Source organism: Trichosurus vulpecula, chromosome 1, assembly GCF_011100635.1.
Source record: "Trichosurus vulpecula isolate mTriVul1 chromosome 1, mTriVul1.pri, whole genome shotgun sequence".
NCBI lineage: Eukaryota > Metazoa > Chordata > Mammalia > Diprotodontia > Phalangeridae > Trichosurus > Trichosurus vulpecula.
The window spans coordinates 68156018-68176307 of NC_050573.1; the positions used below are offsets into that span (position 1 = coordinate 68156018).

At 41.7% G+C, this 20290-nt stretch overlaps 1 pseudogene; it reads left to right on the top strand.

The window, feature by feature from the left end:
- Positions 1 to 8991: 8991 nt before the first annotated feature.
- LOC118830847 lies at positions 8992 to 12847 on the top strand (annotated as a pseudogene).
- Positions 12848 to 20290: the final 7443 nt, after the last annotated feature.

A 20290-nucleotide genomic window follows, 5' to 3' on the forward strand; every position in this document is an offset into this window, starting at 1 on the left:
CTGTGCTAAGCACTAGAGATACAGAGAAAGTCATAAGACAGTTCCAGAACTCAAGGAGCTCTCAGTATAATGGGAGAAGATAACACATTTTTTAAAAAGTTGAAAATGGGGGCAGGGGAAATCCAACATTAGAAGATAATGAAGTCCTGCATTCAGGATGCAAAATAATTTGAAGAGGTGTGAGTTACAGAGTTGATTTCAGCTTGCAGAATGACAAGTTTCTGGAGATTATTTAATCCAAAAGTTCAGCTGGGGTGTGTGGAGAAGGATGAGGTAAATTTCCTGTGTGCCCTCCTCAAACCAAGGGTCTGAGAAGACCTCCCAGGTGTCCTCCCACATTCTCTCCAGTCAGGGGGAAGGAGGGACCCTAGGGGCAGGGGTAGCTAAGGAGGTAGGATTTTTTGATTTTTTTTTCCTTGCAGAATGATAAGTTTCTGGAGCTCATACAATCCAGATCAGCCTGGTGGGAGAGGATGAGATGAATGATGAGGTAAGGGGTAAACACACACACACACACACACACACACACACACACACACACACACACACTTAATATTTACTCCAAACTCTAGGCTTTGTATTACCAATTGTCTCCTCAGTGTCTTCATTTTTTCTTCAATACTTTGTCCCAGACTTTAGGTGCTGTGCTGCTGTTTTCAGAGCTACTTCTACACAGCAAGCTCTGCCACACCAGCGCTCCTCCTCCCCCAAGAACCACCAACCAGGACCATGACCCAGATCCAAGCAGGGCAAAGCAGGATCTGCACTTGGGCTCTGATCTGTCACTTAATTGCTCCCACTGGGTGGGGCTGGGGCCAGAAGCAACCGATGCTGGAGCTCTGGAAGCAGCCTCAGAGCTGCACCACCCGTGCTGCCCCTGGGGCTGGGGCTGACAGCACATTTCTCTCACTCTGATCCAGCAGTTTTTCTACTAATCTGCTCTGTTGTCTTTGGCATTTGAGGATTGAGAAGTCTGGTAACTGCCACAGCTCAATGATTCAGGGCCCTATGGCCTGTTCTTCCCGGCTCCCGGTCTGGTCCTGGTACAGCCCACGCTGGGCTGTGCTCTGCTCCCAGCTCCATGCGATAGACCCTTCCCAGTGACCATCCAGGCTGTCCCAGGCTGAAGCCCTGCTTACTTCTGCTATTTTGTGGATTCTGCAGCTCTAGAATTTGTTCAGAGCCATTTTTCTAGGTGTTTGGAGGGACCTGGGGGAGAGCTTAAGCAAGTCCCTGCTTTCTAGCTGCCATCTTGGCTCTGCCCCCAGTGGGCATTCTTTCAATTTCCAATTCTTTGCCACCACAAGAGCTGCTATGAACATTTTTGTACAATTAGATTTTCCCCACTTTTTATGATCTTTTTTTTTGATATAGATCTACAGGGTGTCCCTAAAGTCTAGACACACAGGAAAATGCAGATTTTGAAATATTTGGAATATTCACTGACCTTAGCCCTCTTGACTTCTTTTTCTGGGGTATGCTAAAGGAGAAGGTGTACTCAATGAAAATCACAGATGCAATGCACTTGATTGAATGCATAAAGAGTGAATGTGCCAAAATTGACAGCAACGTGGAGTTATTGCATTGAGTTCACGTGAATCTTGCAAAGCGCATCAACCTTTGCATCACAAATGACAGAAATCATATTGAAGATGTTATTTGTTAATATTTCAATTAAACAAAATGTTGTTGAAAATTTCATTCATTTTATTTCTTGAAAATACGCATTTTTGCCTGTGTCCAAACTTTAAAAACACCCTATAGTGGTATTATTGCTGTATTGAAATCAATGGGTATTTACGGCTTTATAGCCTTTGGGATATAGTTCCAAATTATTCTCCAGAATGGTTGGATCATTTCCCAACTCCATCAACAATGCATCCATTTCCCAATTTCCCTATTCTCTCTGGGGTCTTCTTCTCGGTCTATGTGATTGGTGTGGTGGGAAACCTGGGGATGACCCTGTTGATTGGACTCATGTAACAACAATGTTGCTAGCACCTGCTGTGGAGGTGTAAGGCCAATAAAACCAACACACAGGAGGGCTGCTAGCACAGGTCCTTTGATCTGCTTTTCTAAGGAAAGCAACTTTAAGGAGTTAACAATCTCACTTTAATTAAACGTACATATACCATTCACTTAGTTCGGGGGGAAAAGCCAGCACTCTGAACTTCAGAGCAAATACAAACATAGACTACAAACAGATCAACAGACAGGCTTTTATCTGTCTGACCAATCACAATACATACATAGTTACCTGAAAGAAGCACCAACACCTGGGTTTTCAAAGCCAGGGGCTCCTTAATGGCTACCCCGAGTCTTCTCTGGCCAAATCTCAGGAACAATCTTCCAATGAGTGAGCCCCCAAAGGCAAAATGCTAACCTCTGAGTTTATATACACTTCTTCAGAGTCAAAGGGAAGCACATCATGCACCTCAAATTCACATGACTTAGGCCTTCTTGTGACTTAAAGGCTTGCTCAGAGTCAGAGGGCAGAACCAGGCCTTCCTTTGATGAAAGCAGGTCATCAAAGCCTCCTGATTCAATCAAAGATTCCTTAGCGCTGAGAAGCACTCCAAAACAAAGACAACAAAAAGTCCACTTTGCTTGTCATTACATTTGAAAAGCAAAACTCATCAAAGGTACTTGATTACCTTAGCATTCCAAAGGAGTAAACAGTAAAAAAAAAGTCCCACCCTAACTGCCATGACAACTCAATCACAATTACACACTCCAATGTACTTTTTTCTGGGCAACGTGTCCTTTCTTGATTTCTGTTACTCCTCTGGTTGGTCATCACACCCAACCTGCTCATCAACTTCTGGGTGGAGAAGCCATTCATTTCATGGAGTGGTTGAGCCGCTCAATTTTTCTTCTTTGGTTTCTTTGCTGGCATTGAGGGCTTTCTGCTAGCCATGGCAATCTGCATTCCACTGCTGTATACCACCGTGTCCCAGAGGTTCAACATCATACTGGTTTTAGGCACCTATCTGGCAGGTTTTACCGGTGCAAGAATACACACAGATTGAGTCTTTAAGATGTCCTTCTTCTGCTCTAATATCATCAACTATTCTTCTGAGAAACTCTACCATGCTTGAAACTCTCCTGCTCCGATAACCACGTGAATGAGCTAGTCCATTTTGCTTTTGCCAGTTTTAATGAATTGAGCTGCCTCTTGACTATCCTTGTTTCTTATCTATATGTCATTGTTGTCATTCTGAGGATATGTTTAGCTGAGGGAAGATACAAAGCCTGCTCCGCTTGTGCCTCCCACCTGATGGCTGTCATCATCTTTTCTTCATGTACCTGTGCCCCAGCTCTAGCTATTCAATGGACCAAGATAAAGTGGTGTCCGTGTTCTGCACAGCGGTGATCTCCATGCTGAACCCCCTGATCTAGAGTCTGAGGAACAGAGAGGTGAAAGCTGCCTTTAGGAAAGTGATCATACACTTATCTTCATCCTCTTTTTAGTGTGATTTTAGAATAATTGCATTTTAGAGTTGGAAAGGATGACGTAGTAGGATCTAAAACTAGAACTTAGCATGTCAGAGCCAGGACAGGGCACATAACATAGACTATCAAAACTACAATGGAAATTATAACTGAGAACACCGAATGCCTGGGGTGGCTAGGTTTCATAGTGGATTGAGTGTTGTCCCTGGAGTCAGAAAGATCCAAATTCAGATCTTGCCTCAGATTCTATCAAGCTGCATGATGTAGGTGTGTTCCATAACCTCTATGAGGCTCAATTTCCTCCTCTGTAGAATGGAGATAATAATAATACCCACCTCACAGAGTTCTTATGACAATAAGAAAATGAGACAACATATAAAAATTGCCTGTGAACCTTAAAGCACTATAAAAATGGTAGTTTTTAAAATTATGGAGCTAGAAGGCAACTGAGCAATTGAGAACATAGAGTTCCAGATCTCAAAGGGACTGTAGAACCTGGAGTGAAAGTTATTTGCATTGGAGGAAGTTTTAGATCAAAAAGGAAAGAATGTGAGCTCTGGATTGAGCCACAGAACATGGATGGCAGAACAATGAAGCATGGATTAATGGGACTCCATGGAAGAGATGGTTGGATTAGAAGTCTCCTATCGTTCTACTGGCCATAATATTTTACTTTCCGGTAATCTAGTACACCAATGTTTCAAAGACATTCATGATACAGTAAAAAAAAACCTTGGGACTGAAAAGATGGGAAATCTGAGTTCCAATCCATTTTGTAGCTAGGTATCATTGGGGCAGTCATATTCTGCATGAGTTTCCAGAAAATCATTGTCATAATTCAGCTTTTGTTTCTTCTATCTTTGTTAATAATGATTTTATAAATTTCCTTGTATGACTTCCTTCAATACTTCATAGATCTATGAATATGTCAGTATGGACACTTCTGTTAGCAAAATAGACATATAACTACGTTTCAGGTAAGTAAAGAATCTTTAAGAGTTCCTCAAGACAGAAACTGCATATTCAGTAGACAGACAATTATCTCCGAAAATAAGAGTTAGCATTTAAATATTATCTCATGAGATATTCACATCCCACCCAGAGGCACAAGGGCAGCAGGGAATGTACAGACCCTGTGTCCTCTGTGGGGAGGGGGGTGTGCTCAGCATCCCACCCACTGGGGCAGTGTTCGTAGGGAACCTGCAAACCCAGTGTCCTCTGTGGAGGGTATGCTGTAACAGCAATGCTACTTGCAGCTGCTGTGGTGGTATAAGACCAATAACACCAGCACACAGGAGAGCTGCTAGCACAGGTTCTTTGATCTGCTTTTCTAAAGGAAAGCAACTTTAAAGGAGTCAACAATCTTACTTTAATTAAACATATACATCATTCACTTAGTTCAGGAGAAAAGTCAGCACCTGAACTTCAAAGAAAATGCAAACAAATTATCAGTACAGAAAATAACACAAATCAACAAACAGGGCTTCTAACTGTTGGACCATAGCAATACATACATAGTTACCAGAGAGAGAAGCACCAACATCTGGGTTTTTCAAAGCTGGGGCTCCTTAACTGCTACCCAGAATCTCATCCAGCCAAGTAACAGGAACAGTCTTCCAATGAGTGAGCCTCCAAAGCAAAATCCTAACCTCAGAGTATATATACACTTCTTCAGGGTCAGAGGGCATCACAATTCTCCTAACACAGTGCTGAATTAGAAATTAGCAAAAGGTGTGAGCCTTCCTACAAAACAAGCTTCCCATGATCAAATTTCCCTTAATGGGTTCCACCTGAGGCCAATTAATGGGCAGGGAAGACCTGCAAATTGCACTGGATTTACAGTCCCTCTACAATCCCCTACAGGCCCTGCACCTCTGGTTGGGGTACTGTGCTCCTCTGGATGGGGTGCTGGGTGAGCAGGTTCCCTGCAGCCCCTGGGCCTCTGGGTGGGATGCTGTGTACATTTAATGTTAATGCAATTTTTCCAAGGGAGTTCATTGATGGCTTGCTTAATTTCTTTTTCCGAGATGGGGTTACTTAGGTATTTTATCTCCTCAGCTGTTAACCTGGGCAATTTATATTTTTGTAAATATTCATCCATTTCCCTAAGGTTGTCAAATTTATGGGGCATACAATTGGGCAAAATAATTCCTAATTACTGTTTTAATTTCCTCTTCATTGGAGGTGAGTTCACCCTTTTCATTTTTGATACTGGTGATTTGGTTTTCTTCTTTCTTTTTTTTAATCAAATTGGCCAAAGGTTTATTAATTTTATTGGTTTTTTCATAAAACCAGCTCTTAATTTTATTTATTAATTTGATAGTTTTCTTAATTTCAGTTTTATTAATCTCTCCTTTGATTTTCAGTATTTCTAATTTGGTATTTAATTGGGGATTTTCAATTAGTTCTTTTTCCAAGCTTTTTCAGTTACATGCCCAATTCATTGATCTCCTTTTTATCTATTTTATTCATGTAAGCATTTACAGACATAAAACTTGCCCTAAGAATTGCTTTTGCTGCATCCCATAAGTTTTGGTATGCTGTCTCATTGTTGTCCTTCCCTTGAATGAGTTATTGTTTGTATGATTTGTTCTTTGACCCACTAATTCTTTAGGATTAGATTATTTAGTTTCCAATTAATTTTTAGTTTGTTTTTCCATGGTCCTTTATTACAAATAATTTTTATTGCATCATGATCTGAAAAGGATGCTTTGACTACTTCTGCATTTCTGCACTGGAATGTGAGGTTTGTATGCCCTAGTACATGGTCAGTTTTTGAGTATGTGCCATGTACCGCTGAGAAAAAAGTATATTCCTTTTTTACCCATTCAGTTTTCTCTAGAGGTCTATTACATCTGCCTTTTCTAAAATTCCATTGACTTCCTTAACTTCTTTCTTGTTTATTTTGAGGTTAGATTTATCAAGTTCAGAGAGGGAGAGGTTGAGGTCCTCCACCATTATAGTTTTGCTGTCTATTTCTTCCTGTAATTCCCTTAACTTCTCCTCTAAGAATTTGCATGCCATACCACTTGGTGCATATATGTTAAATAATGTTATTGCTTCATTGTCTATGGTGCCTTTTAGCAGGATATAGTGTCTTCCCTTATCTCTTTTAATTAGATCTATCTTTGCTTTTGCTTTGTCTGAGATTAGGATTGCTACCCCTGCTTTTTTTCTTTTACTTTAGCTGAAGCACAATATATTATTCTCCTTTTACCTTTACCTTGTGTGTATCCCCCTGTTTCAAATGTGTTTCTTGTAAACAACATGTTGTAGGATTATGGTTTTTAATCCATTTTGCTATCTGCTTCTGTTTTGTGGGGGAATTCATCCCATTCACATTCTCAGTTATGATTACTATCTGTGTCTTTTTATCCATCCTATTTCTCCACTGTTTATGATTTTATTTCTCCCTTCTCCCTCTATTTGTTTTTGACCACCGCCTTCCTCAGTTTACCCTCCCTCTCGATTCCCCTCCCTTATCTTACCTTTTTCCTCTTGCTACTTCTTCCCTCCCTTCTGACCACCCCCTTCCTTTTCTTTCTCCTTTCCCCTCCTACTATCTGTGGACCATGTTTGATTTTTATACTTATCAGAATATGTTACTCCCTTCTTGAACCAAATCCGATGACAGAAAAGCTCAAATACTGCTCTTCCCCCTCCCTTCTTTCCCTCTACTATAACATGTTTTTGTGCCTCTTCATGTGATATAATCTACCCTTTTCTACTACCTCCTTACCTCTTCTACCAGAACCCCCCCTTTACATCTCTTAATTATGTTTTTATCATTATATCAGTTATTTTATACTGACACCCACAGTCTATGTATATCCCTTTCAATTGTCATAATAACTGTACTATTCTCAAGATTGACATGTATATATATATGATATATCGTATATAAAACAATACAATCCTATATATGGATGTAAATAACTTGCCATATTGATTAACAAGGGTTTTTCCTCCCTGGTTACCTTTTTATGTCTCTCTAGAATTTTGTGTTTGAAGATCAAATTTGCCATTGAGCTCTGGCCTTTTCATCCAGAAGATCTAGAATTTCTTCATTTCATTGAATGTCCATCTCCTTGCCTGAAAAATTATGCTCAATTTTGCTGGGTAGTTGATCCTTTGTTGTAGTCCCATCTCTTTTGTGTTTCAAAATATCATATTCTAATTTCTCCTGTCATTTAATGTAGAAGCTGAAAGATCCTGTGTGATCCTGACCGTAGTTCTGTGATATTCGAATTGTTTCTTTCTGGCTGCTTGCAGTATTTTCTCCTTGACTTGATAATTCTGGAATTTGGCTATAATGTTTCTTGGAGTTTTCAATTTGGGATCTCTTTCAGGGGGTGATCGGTAGATTCTTTCTATGACTATTTTACCCTCTGGTTCTAGGACTGCAAGGCAGTTATTCTTAATGATTTCTTGGAAGACACTATCCAGGCTCTTTTATTCATTGTGGCTTTCTGGTAGACCAATAATTCTTAGATTGTATCTCCTGGATCCACACTCCAGGTTGGTTGTTTTTCTGATCAGATATTTCATGTTTTCTTCTATTTTTTCATTATTTAGATTTTGTTTGACTGATTCTTGATGTCTCATAGAGTCATTAGCTTTCACTTGTCCAATTCTAATTTTTAATGTATTGTTTTCTTCCTTTAGCTTCTCTTTCTCCTTTTCCACTGGGTTGACTTTACTTTTCAATGAGACACTTTCTCCATTTATATTCTGAATCTCCTTAACCATTTCGCTGATTTTACTTTTTAAAGATTTGTTTTCATCAGTGAATTTTTTTCCCATTTTTTCCATTTTTTCTTTTACCTTTCTAATTTGGTTTTTAAAGTCCTTCTTGAGTTCTTCTAGGAAATGCTTTTTGGGCTCAAGACCAGTTCATATTCCCTCTTGAGGTTTCAGATGTGGGTATAGTGTCCATGCTGTCGTCTTCTGAATTGGTATTTTGATCTTCCCTATCTCCATAATAGGATTCAATGGTCTTTGTCTTTTTAGTGTGCTTTTTTATGGTGTTTTCTTTCTCCTGACCTCTAAAGTGGATATCTGCTTCTGGGGCTTAGGGGGCTGTATCCCAAGCTTGTTGTGTTGGGATCTGTGGGCCTGCTCACTGACTTTGTGTGCTATTGCCTCTGGTTTTGTGAGGTGTGGGGGAGGGGTGGTCTGGCTGCTGGAAGTCTCCTTTCCCCTGGGACTGCTCTACAGCACAGGTGGTCTCAGCTGTTGTCTGTGCTGGTGTCTGCCACTTCCCCTGGCTGCAAAGGCATGTCTGGGGTCCTGGTGTTGAGGTTTGCTAGCTCCACCCTGCTGGGGCTCAGTAACTCTCATTGTTCTGCTGAGGTGGGGCCTGCTGGGACACCTGTCTTCCTGCGCTAGTCTCCTTCTGCCACCACAAGAAGGGCCCTCTCCCCAACTTCTCTCACTGAAAGGCTACTGATGCCCCACTTCTGGCTCCTCTGTTTCTCCCTAGGGAGTACTCTCTGGGTTTATTCAAGAGAGAGATGAGAGCCATTTTACCTTGTCATCATGGCTCTGGGAAGTTCAAGGTGAGTTTCAAACCTTTAACCATGGGCTGGAGGCCTCCATAGTAGCTGCTTCCATGGCCTCAGGCTCTGTGCTGTTGTCTCCCATAGCTCCGACAGACTTGTTTCCTGGGCTGAGAGGCCTGGGGCTTGATTGCTGCTATACTCAGTACTTCCTCCCTAGGCCTGCTCCTGTTCCCACATTTTACTCGCTCAGCATTCTCCTCTTCATTTTTCTGAATGCCATTTTCCTTCTTCAAAATATAGAGAAACCAACAAGGGGAAATTCTGTTCTGGATGTGATTCTTCCCAATACAGAGAATCTAGTTGGGAAGGAAATGATAGGAATCTACTATTTTATCTCAGAATTTTGGATAGAGGGGAGTAAAGCTAGGCACAGTCTGATTTATGAGCTGGGTTTTAGGGTTCAGAGAAAGGCTAGGTCTCATGGACTAAATTTACAGAAAAAATCAACCTGGGGGAATGGAAAGCCTTCAAGATTTAAATTGTGAAGACACAAAGGGAAATAATTTTAATGATGGAAAAGGGGGAATTGTCTAAAATTACTCAACGTGTATGCACAAAGCACTTGGGCAACTTAAGTTTCAAAGAATCACGTACAATTGGGTGTTGTGGTGCTCACCTGTATTCTCTGTTACTGAGGAGGCTGAGGATGGTGGACCATTTGAGCTTGGAACTTCTGAACTGTAGTGGACTAAAGCTATTTGGGGGTCATCTCTAAGTTCAGTAGCAGTACAATGAACCCTCGGGAGTTTGTGGTGGTGGTGGTGAGCACCAGGCTGCCTAAGGAAGAATGACCTGGCCCAGGTCCTAAACGCAGCTAATAAAAGTTTTCATGCTGCTGAGCAGTGGGATTGAGCCTGAGTGGCTGCTGCACTTCTGGCCTGTGCTAGATAAGAAGACATACTCTCAAAACTAAAAGTCATGTTCAGGAGATGGGAACAAGGACAGATGATAAAGGACAAATTCCTACAGTGTGGTAGAAATGCTGAAGTTCAGAATGATCTAGGTAGGCAAGTAAAACACAAGTCAACAGAAAATGTTTTAAAAGATACTTATACTAGAGAAAAGAGACGGATCAAAGAAGTGATAGGTCCTCTGCTGGGAGTGGATGGGACAATGATAAATGACAGACGGGAGAACACAGCTGGTCAAGTATTATTTAGCTTTTCTTTTCTCTGCTGACTAAAATTATTTTTGGATTATAATGTACGGACAAAAATGGATTAATAGGGGATTGGTACCCAATATGAGTAAGCAGATAGCAAGAGAGCACAAAGCTTAGCTTGATGACTAAAAGGGAGAAGGCTCAGATTAACCAACTTCACAAATACTGAAAAAATCCCTGGTAAATGGTAGTATTGAGTCATTTTTAGTGCTTCTTGGAAGATTATAGTGAAAATGGGGGATTGCCATACTCTACAGAATTGGGGCGAGGCAAATGGTCTCTTGATTTCTAAAAAAAGGAAAACCAAGTCTGAAAACTATAGGCTAGTGAACTTGATTTTGATTATTGGCATAAAAGAAAACATTGTATTAAAGGGATGTCTAGTGAATATCCAGAAAAAGAATCTGTGATCACAAAAAGCCATCATGGCTTTAACAACAGTCATGGCAGTGCCTCCTTCCTTCCTTCCTTCCTTCCTTCCTTCCTTCCTTCCTTCCTTCTTTCCTTCTTCCTTCCTTTCTTTCTTTTTTCTTTCTTTCTTTCTTTCTTTCTATTTCTTTCTTTCTTTCTTTCTTTCTCTCTCTCTCTCTCTCTCTCTCTCTCTCTCTCTCTCTCTCTCTCTCTCTCTTTCTTTTTTCTCTTTCTCTCTTTCTTTCTTTCTTTCTTTTTTCCCCATATGGTTACTACATCAGTAGATATGCAGAATACTGCCGATTGAGTTTACTTAGTCTTTGGTAAAGCATTTGATAAAGTCTCTCTTCTTTTTCTTATAGACAAATAGGGAAGAATGTAGGCCAAATTATATTACAACTGGGAAGATTTGGAAGCAAAGGAATGGTTGGATCCCAAGTTACCCATTAACGACTCAATGTTAACTTGGAAGGAGATCTCTACTGGAGTGTCCTAGGGACTTAGGCTTGTTCCTGTCCTGTTTCACCTTTTTATAATAGGGATGTACAAAGACATAGAGGGCATCTTAAAAAATTTGCTCATGATAGAAAGCAAGCTGACACATTGGATGATACCCTTGGGGTTCTAAAGATCTTGACAGCCTAGGACATTGGGACAAATGAACCAGATTAAATTGAATAGGCATAAATGTAAAGTCTTACATTTGGTTTAAAAAAATGGACTTCCCAAGAACAAGATGGTAGCAGTTTGGCTAAAGAGGAATTTTGAAAAAAAACTTTAGTGGTCTGAAATGTGAATTAATAGTGTTATAGGGTGCCTGAGTAGCTATTGTAATGCAAGCTAGTGTCTAAACTAGTGACAGTGCCACTCAGATGACATTCAGAATACTGTGTTTAGTACTGTGTAACTTCTTCCCCTTGGTCTTAGTTGTGAGTTCTTAAAGGTGAAAGGGATCTCAGAGGTTATCTGAAAAGAGGGCTTATTGCGATAAGATACAACTTCATAGGGATTCCACAATCTCACAGTTTTGCATCTGAGTTCAAAGCATTAACTGCAAAGTACAGCAAGGTGGAAGTGTAGCCAGACATAGTTCATGTGAAAAAGATCTGGGGTTTTTAGAGAACCCAAAGCTAAATAATGAATGTAATGTATGAAATATCAGCTCAAAATGCTCATAGGGACTGAGACTACGTTGACACAGACAAAATTTCCAGTTACAGCCCATTTGTGTGTATCTAATACAACTTCTTAGTGCTACAGTCCCCTTGATGGCAGGCATCCTCCTGTTGCTTGAAGGCTCCTAGCGATGGAGTTATAATCCATTCTTTCTTTCTCTAGATACACAGAACTAGAGAATAAAACAAATGCTCAAGAATTCTTCCTCTTGGGACTTTCAGACAAGTCTGAACAGCAGGCTGTCCTCTTTGCAATATTCCTCATCATTCTGATGAGGAAACCTACTAATCATCCTGGCCACTGGCTGTGATTCACACCTCCACTTTCCTAGGTACTTTTTTCTCTCCAAACTCTCCTTTGTTGTCCTCTACCATCCCAAGGATGTTGGCAAACATTCTGTCCAAGAGTAAGTCCATCTCCTATGTTTGCTGCCTGACACAGATGTACTTTTTCCACTTTTTTGGAATTGTAGACTATGTCTTGATCACTGTGATGGCCTATGACTGCTTTGTGGCCATCTGTCATCCACTGCACTACACAACAATCATGAGGCCACGTCTCTGTGGTTTGATGGTAGGTTTGCCCTGGGCTTTCTCCATTGTGATTTCTCTGGCACACCCCCCTCCTGATGTTTTTCTTGAACTTCTATGCCAGCACTGAGCTCCTTCATTTCTTCTGTGACCTCAAACCACTGCTCCGGTTGGCCTGTTCTGACACTATAGGCAACAAGATCTTGGTACTCATTGTGGGTAGAATGGTGATCATCACACCCTTCCTCTGCATCCTTGCTTTCTATGCTGGAATTGTCATGGCTATTCTAAAGATCCCCTCTGCAGGGGGCAGGAAGAAAGCCTTCTCCACCTGCAGCTCCCAGCTCTCTGTAGTGGCACCCTTTTTGTGGGACCACCATTGCAGTCTACCTCAGCCCCTCCTCTATCCGCACAACTGTAAAGGATAAAGCTTTTGCTGTGATGTACACAGTAGTTACACCTATGTTGAACCCATTCATTTACAGCCTGCACAACAGAGATCTGAAGGGTCTCTGAAAAATCTTGTCAACAGAAAAATTGTCTCTTCTCCTTGAGCTCTCTCTCGGACTTCCCATGCTAATTGCTGTGGAGGGTGGGGTTAAGCTATGGAAACTTGGGCTGGATGGTGGGTTGGGAAAATGGATATTTTGGGGTAACAGTTTTAGCACTGAGGTTCACCACTCTTAGGTATAGCAAAGGCCCCTATGGACCTGGAACAATTTACCAGATCCATTTTCTTTTAGTCTAACCCAGAATTGAGTTACTCTGTTCCATGGTTGGGGGTCATGGCCTGTGCAACTCCCACTTGCCAAACATGACCAGGTCCCTCAGCAATCAGGCCAAGAATATGTATCCTTAATAGATTCTGATGGTGAAGTTAAGGGCACATGAAGAGTAGGCAATAGGATGTTTTCATTGTACCAAAACGTGAATGGAGATGGAACCCTCCCTGATCGTCATCAAGGCTGGGTTTTTTTGGGAAAGGGATGATGATGATGTGGGGTTAAGTTATGTGAGTAGACATGAGATTGAGAGAGAGTGCTGGGTAAAGTGGGATGTTAGATGAAGTTGAGTGACCTGTGATGAGGAAGGATTGGGTGTGATAAGATGTAGTTAAACTTGGTGAGATTTGGATAAGGTGCAATAAATTTGAATGAGAATGTGCAAGGAGAAGGAAGTTTGGAAGAAGAACAGTAAAGAAGTGGGAAAGGTGAGGGTGGGATGAATTTGAGGGAAGTAGGATAAGTCTGGGTAAGGCAAATTGAGGTTTGAGAGTGCAGGGGAGAATGATGAGAAGGGGGAACATGCTGGAAGGATGCTGGTAAAATTAGCATAGGTGGGTGGGTAATGAGGGAGAATGGAGTGAGGGTGATGATGAGGAAGATTGTGTGAGGTTGGGTAAGGTGGACTGCAGCTGAGTGACACTGGATGAAGTTATTCAAAGATGGAGAGGTTGAATGAAGAAGAATGAAAATGAGAAGGGCATGAACATGGCATGAATTTGGAGGGAAGTGAGACAGGATGAGGGAGAATAAAGTTTTGATTGGCTGGTGAAGATGGTGTGAGGTTGAATGAAGCAGGGCAAGACTGGATGACCCAGAGTGAGGCTGGGGAAGGGAAGCAAATGGAGGAGAAGCAGAGGAAAGACAAGAGGTGAGGAGCAATGAGGTTAGGTGAAGTTGGGCAAGGAAGTGGGCATGTGGGGGTTAAAAATGGGTGAATGGATGAGAAAAGGTGAGATATTGGGAGGCTGGTTGAAAGAGGTGAAGGTTGGATGCAGGGTGAGCCTGAGCAAGGCTGTGTGAGGGATGGGAAGGAGGGCGATGCCCAGATTTTTCTCTGAGCTGATCCAGAGGAAAAAGATAGTACTCACTCTGGTTTTCCTCTATCTGGGGCTGTATTTCTTCCTTGGCCTATTGGTCAGGAAGTTGAAGAGGACTGGGTTAGGTTGTAGAAGAGAAAGTTAGAGAGAAAGAGGAGGGGAGGGAGAGAGGGAGAGAGACACACACACACACACACATACACACACACACACAGAGATAGGCAGAGAGAGAGAGAGAGAGAGAGAGCAAGCATCTGGACCTATCTTTCTCTAATGGCCAATCCACTCCCTGTCACTGCCCACCAAAGTGTCTTCCCAACTTCCTGCTTCACTGGACTCTGCACAGGACTACATATTCCCCACAGTCAATATGGATCCAACATGAGATCTAGCCTTGTTTATTCTGAGGTATCACTGCAAGCTCCTGTCTTCCTCTGAGAATTATTGGTTCTCAGAGCTAGAAGGGGCCTCATGGGTAATCTAGTTCAATCTCCTGACCAACACAAGATTTTCCTTGGTGATAGCCCCAGCCTGTTCTTGAACATCTCTGGTTACCAGAAGTTTACTAGTTTTAAAGACATATGTTGCTGAGTCAGCATTATCGTGGTACTACCACGGAACCCAGGAAAACCTGGGTTCAAGTCCTGCCATACTGACATACAGTGGCTATGTTACCCAGGGTAAATAACTGTAAAAAGGGGTTAATATTTTGTATTTGCATGACCTACTTCCTACTACATGACCTACTGTTTTAAGGAAAACACCTTGTAAATAATTTTTGCTATTCTTCCATTTTTTCAGTCTTGTTTGACTCTTTGTGATGGCATTTGTGGTTTTCTTGGCATGGTTTGCCATTTCCTTCTCCAGCTCATTTTATAAATGAGGAAGCTGAGGCAAATAGGGTTAAGTGACTTGCCAGAGTCACACAGATAGTAAGCATCTGAGGCCAGATTTGAACTCAGGAAGACGAGTCTTTCTGACTCTAGATCCAATGCTCTATCCACTGAGCCATCTAGTTGCCCATAACTACTACAGAGATTAGCAACAATCTTTGCAAAGTTCCTGACTGGAGGCCCTTTTTATTTGAAAACCTCCAGCAATGGTGAGCTCACTACCTCAGAGGGGACCGTTTTGATTATTAGGATATTTTACTTTATAATGGGCTAAAATCTACCTCTTCAGGACTCTTGCCACTTTATTCTAGGTCTCCCCTCTGGGACTCAGCAGATCAAGATTAATCTGCCTTCCATGTCACAATCCTTCAGATAGTTAAAGAAAGAGATCATATCTTTCCCAAGTCTTATCTTCTGGCTAAACATCTCCAGCTTCTTCTGTTGAACTTTCTATGATGTGATTTTGAATACCATCCCTATCCTGGCTGTCCTCCTCTGCCTTCATTCTAGTTTGTCAATGTCTGTCTTAAAATATGGATCTGAGAACTGAACACCTCTCTCCAGATATTCTCTGACCATGGAAAGACTACAGTATATTTATCACTCTAAGCATTTCCATCATGTCCTCCTTAGCTTTGTGGGAATACTGAGTCTCTAGAGCAGGGGTGGGGAACGTGTAATCTCAAGTTAAGTCCTCAAGTGTGGCCTTCTGACTGAGTCCAAGTTTTATAGAACAAATCCTTCGATTAAGGGGATTTGTTCTGTGAAGTTTGGATGAGTCAAATGGCCACACGTGAAGACCTAGAGGGTCACATGTGGCCTTGAGGCCGTAGGTTCCCCACTCCTGCTAGAGGGAAGAGATCCTTAGAATCTCAGAGGAGTGTTGCCTTACTCTTTCAGGACAGCTTTTGTAACTCAGATATCATTCTTTTTTCTTCTTTCTTTAATAGTTTCTTTTCTGAATTTCTTGTAAAAACAATTTCAAGCTTCATTTTTAAAAAATTTTAACTTCCTAATGATCTCCCACCCTTCTTTCCCTATGCCTTTATTAAGAATGTAAGCAATTTGATAAAAGTTATATATGTAGAGTCATGCCAAATGTATTTCTATATCAGTCATGTTGTGCAAGAGAACACAGACAAAAAACTAAGATGAATTAAGTAAAAAAATCTGCTTTGCTTTGTCCATCAGTTCTCTCTCTGGAAGTAGACAGCATTTTTCATCCTCCATCCTTCATCCTTCCTTCCTTCAGAATGATCTTGTATCTTTCTATTTCTGAGAAGAGCTAAGTTATTTGTGATCCATTTCACATCAGCTTCTCATTGTCTCTGAGTACTTCCCCCAAGGTCCATGTTTTCTGATCTATCATCCCCATCTGGTCCTTGTGTAGGGACTGGGGTTATTCTTCTGTTCTACAGTAATCTTTGACAAGAAGGGGAGAGTTTCACAACATTGCTAGGATCAGTCAGCAGTGATTGAAGGCCCAGGAGTTTTGGACATTTCATACTTACAAGGTTTCCTCCAAGGTTAGACATGCCCATCTCAGGGTTGCTATTCTATTACCCATAGATCAGAGAAAGAACACAAAATGGAAGATGTAACTAAGGGTCCAAGGCCCAGGCTCAGGCTCCCCTGATTCAAAATCTGTGTTGTAGCTGCCATGGATCACAGCTGCCATATTTCACAGGCTGGGGAAGGGCAGCTCCTCTGCCGATCCCCTCATGAAAAGTTCAGGTAACAAGTGATACTTGTTCGACATTCTGAAAGATGAAAGGGGAGAACACTCAGAAACCATCTCTGCTTTGAAATGAATGTAGCACCCTACTCCTCTGCTGCTTTCATGGATGAAGGTGGGAAGGGAATACAAATGACAAATCCTTTCAATGTTGAGTAGTGGTAGGCTGGAGCCAGTGTGTATAACTTATGAGAGCTGATTGTTAAATTTTCAATAAATTTATGTCTTGGACATAAGTAAACACTTGGAAATGGGGCTTGATTTATTGATTTGTTGATTGTTGAGACTTAAGAAAGTGATGGAGAAAATAATAATGTAGAATAAACTTAAAAGTGAGTCATGTCCATATGTTTATTTTGGGGAAGCTGGTTGTTAAATGTTTGCTAGCATGCCCCACAACACACGTGGTGTTGAGCCACATGTTTCCTCAGATGTGGTCAGGCCACAGGCTTGGCATTCCATGGAGGGAGCTCTAGCCAGAGCAGTCCAAGAGGACTGAAGTTTATTTCCCATTACACAGGCATTGACTTTTCAAAGAGTGAGCACTATGAGTCAACACAAACCTTGAACCAATCAGAGGAAAGCCCCAAAGAGTGGCCCAATAGAGATCAAATACTACAACCTGACCAACTATAGATGATCTCAGCTGGGCCTTAATGTTTGTCAGCTCTCCTGACTTTAATCGTTGCCTCTTTGCAAATGACTCTGAGGAGAATGTATCAGACCTTTGTCTCTCTCCTGAACTTCAGGTACACACGTTTTCCTTTTGTCTTTGTATCTCCAGTGCCTGGCATACATTAGGAGATTAATAAATTGTTTATTGACCTCCACTTATATGCCTGATAAGCATCTCAAACTCAATGAGACCAAAATGGAACTCACAATCTTCTCCCCTATATGCCCTTACCCGCTCTCCCAAACTTCCTTATTTCTGTCAAGGGTACCACTAAACATTCTATTTCATCACATTTATAACCTTGGAGCCATTTTTAATCCCCTACCCCTTAGTCTGCTATCCAATCAGTTGCCAAGTCTGGACAATTCTGCCTCCACAACATTTCTCCCATTCTTATTTTTCTTTTCACTTACAAGGCTACCACAGGAGTCTAGGCCCTCATCACCTCTTGGCTGGATTCTTGCAATTATCTCCTGGCTGATTTCCCTTCTTCCAATCCATCATCCATACAGCTAAAGCACATGTCTGACTGGGTAACTTCCTTAATCAAGAAATTCCTGTGGACAACCAGAAGATGGCGGCGGGTAAGCAGGGACTAGAGTGAGCTCCATACCGAATCCCTCCAAAAACCTATAAGAAATGGCTCTGAACCAATTCTAGAATGGCAGAACCCACAGAACAGCAGAGGGAAGCAGGGCTCCAGCCCAGGACAGCCTGGATGGTCTCTGGGTAAGGTCTATTCCACACGGAGCTGGGAGCTGGGAGCTGGGAACGGAGTAGAGCAGAGCCCAGCCTGAGCGGTGTGGAACAACCAAACTTGGAGTCGGGTGGATGGGGCCCCTAGTGCCCTGAATATGTGAGCTGCGGCAGTTACCAGACCCCTCGACCCACAAACACCAAAGACTGCAGAGAAGGTTAGTGGGAAAAGCTGCAGGAGTGGAAGGAGTTCGTGGTTCGGCTTCCAGCCCCGGGGGCAGCAGAGGTGGGGCAGCTACAGCTGTTGTTACTTCCGGTGCCAGGCCCACCTGGTGGGAGGAATTAAGTGGCGGATCAGAGCAGGAGTGCACAGCCTGCCGAAGATCTAAGCCCAGTCCGGGTTGGGGGTTGGGGAAGGAGCAGTGCTGGTGTGGCAGAGCTGGCACCTCCCCCCCAAACGTGGAACATAGAACTTGTTAGTCTACAAGCAGTCATACCCCACTAAAAAACTCAAGGGTCAAGTTAGTTGGTTGGGAATATGGCCAGGCAGCGAAAACGTACCGGGATTCAGTCTCAGACTATGGATTCTTTCTTTGGTGACAAAGAAGACCAAAACATACAGCCTAAAGAAGACAACAAAGTCATAGAGCCTACAACAAAAGCCTCCAAGAAAAACATGAACTGGCCCCAGGCCATAGAAGAACTCAAAAAGGAGTTGGAAAAGCAAGTTAGAGAAGTAGAGGAAAAATTTGGAAGAGAAATGAGAAGGATGCGAGAAAACCATGAAAAACAAGTCAATGACTTGCTAAAGGAGACCCAAAAAAATACTGAAAAATACACTGAAGAAAACAACACCTTAAAAAACAGACTAACTCAAATGGCAAAAGAGCCCCAAAAAGCCAATGAGGAGAAGAATGCCTTGAAGGGCAGAATTAGCCAAATGGAAAAGGAGGTCCAAAAGACCACTGAAGAAAATACTACCATAAAAATTAGATTGGAGCAAGTGGAAGCTAGTGACTTTATGAGAAATCAGGATATTATAAAACAGGATCAAAGGAATGAAAAAATGGAAGACAATGTGAAATATCTCCTTGGAAAAACCACTGTCCTGGAAAATAGATCTAGGAGAGATAATTTAAAAATTATTGGACTACCTGAAAGCCATGATCAAAAAAAGAGCCTAGATTCCATCTTTCAAGCAATTATCAAGGAGAACTGCCCTGATATTCTAGAGCCACAGGGCAAAATAGAAATTGAAAGAATCCATCGATCGCCTCCTCAAATAGATCCCAAAAAGAAATCTCCTAGGAATATTGTCGCCAAATTCCAGAGCTCCCAGATCAAGGAGAAAATACTGCAAGCAGCCAGAAAGAAACAATTTGAGTATTGTGGAAACCCAATCAGAATAACCCAAGATATGGCAGCTTCTATATTAAGAGATCGAAGGGCTTGGAATGCAATATTCCGGAGGTCAATGGAGCTAGGATTAAAACCTAGAATCACCTACCCAGCAAAATTGAGTATCATGTTCCAAGGCAAAATATGGATTTTCAATAAAATAGAGGACTTTCAAGCTTTCTCAGTGAAAAGACCAGAACTGAATAGAAAATTTGACTTTCAAACACAAGAATCAAGAGAAGCATGAAAAGGTAATCAAGAAAAAGAACAAGAAAAAGAAATTGCAAGGGACTTACTAAAGGTGAACTGTTTTGTTTACATTCCTACATGGAAAGATGATGTGTATGATTCATGAGACCTCAGTATTAGGGTAGTTGAAGGGAATATGCATATATATATGTTTATGTATATATATAAGTGAATGTGTATGTATGTATATATCTATGTGTATATGTATGTATGTGTATGTATGTATATATATGTGTGTGTGTTTATATATATATATATATGTAAAAGAGAGAGAGCAGACACAGGGTGAGTTGAAGATGAAGGGAAGATATCTAAAAGAAATAAAATGAAATTAAGGGATGAGAGAGCAACATACTGAGAGAGGGAGATAGGGAGAGATAGAATGGGGTGGATTATCTCGCATAAAGGTGGCAAGAGGAAGCAGTTCTGTGGGAGGAGGGGAGAGGGCAGGTGAGGGGGGAATGAGTGAACCTTGCTCTCATCAAATTTGGCCTGAGGGGGAATACCATACATACTCAATTGGGTGTC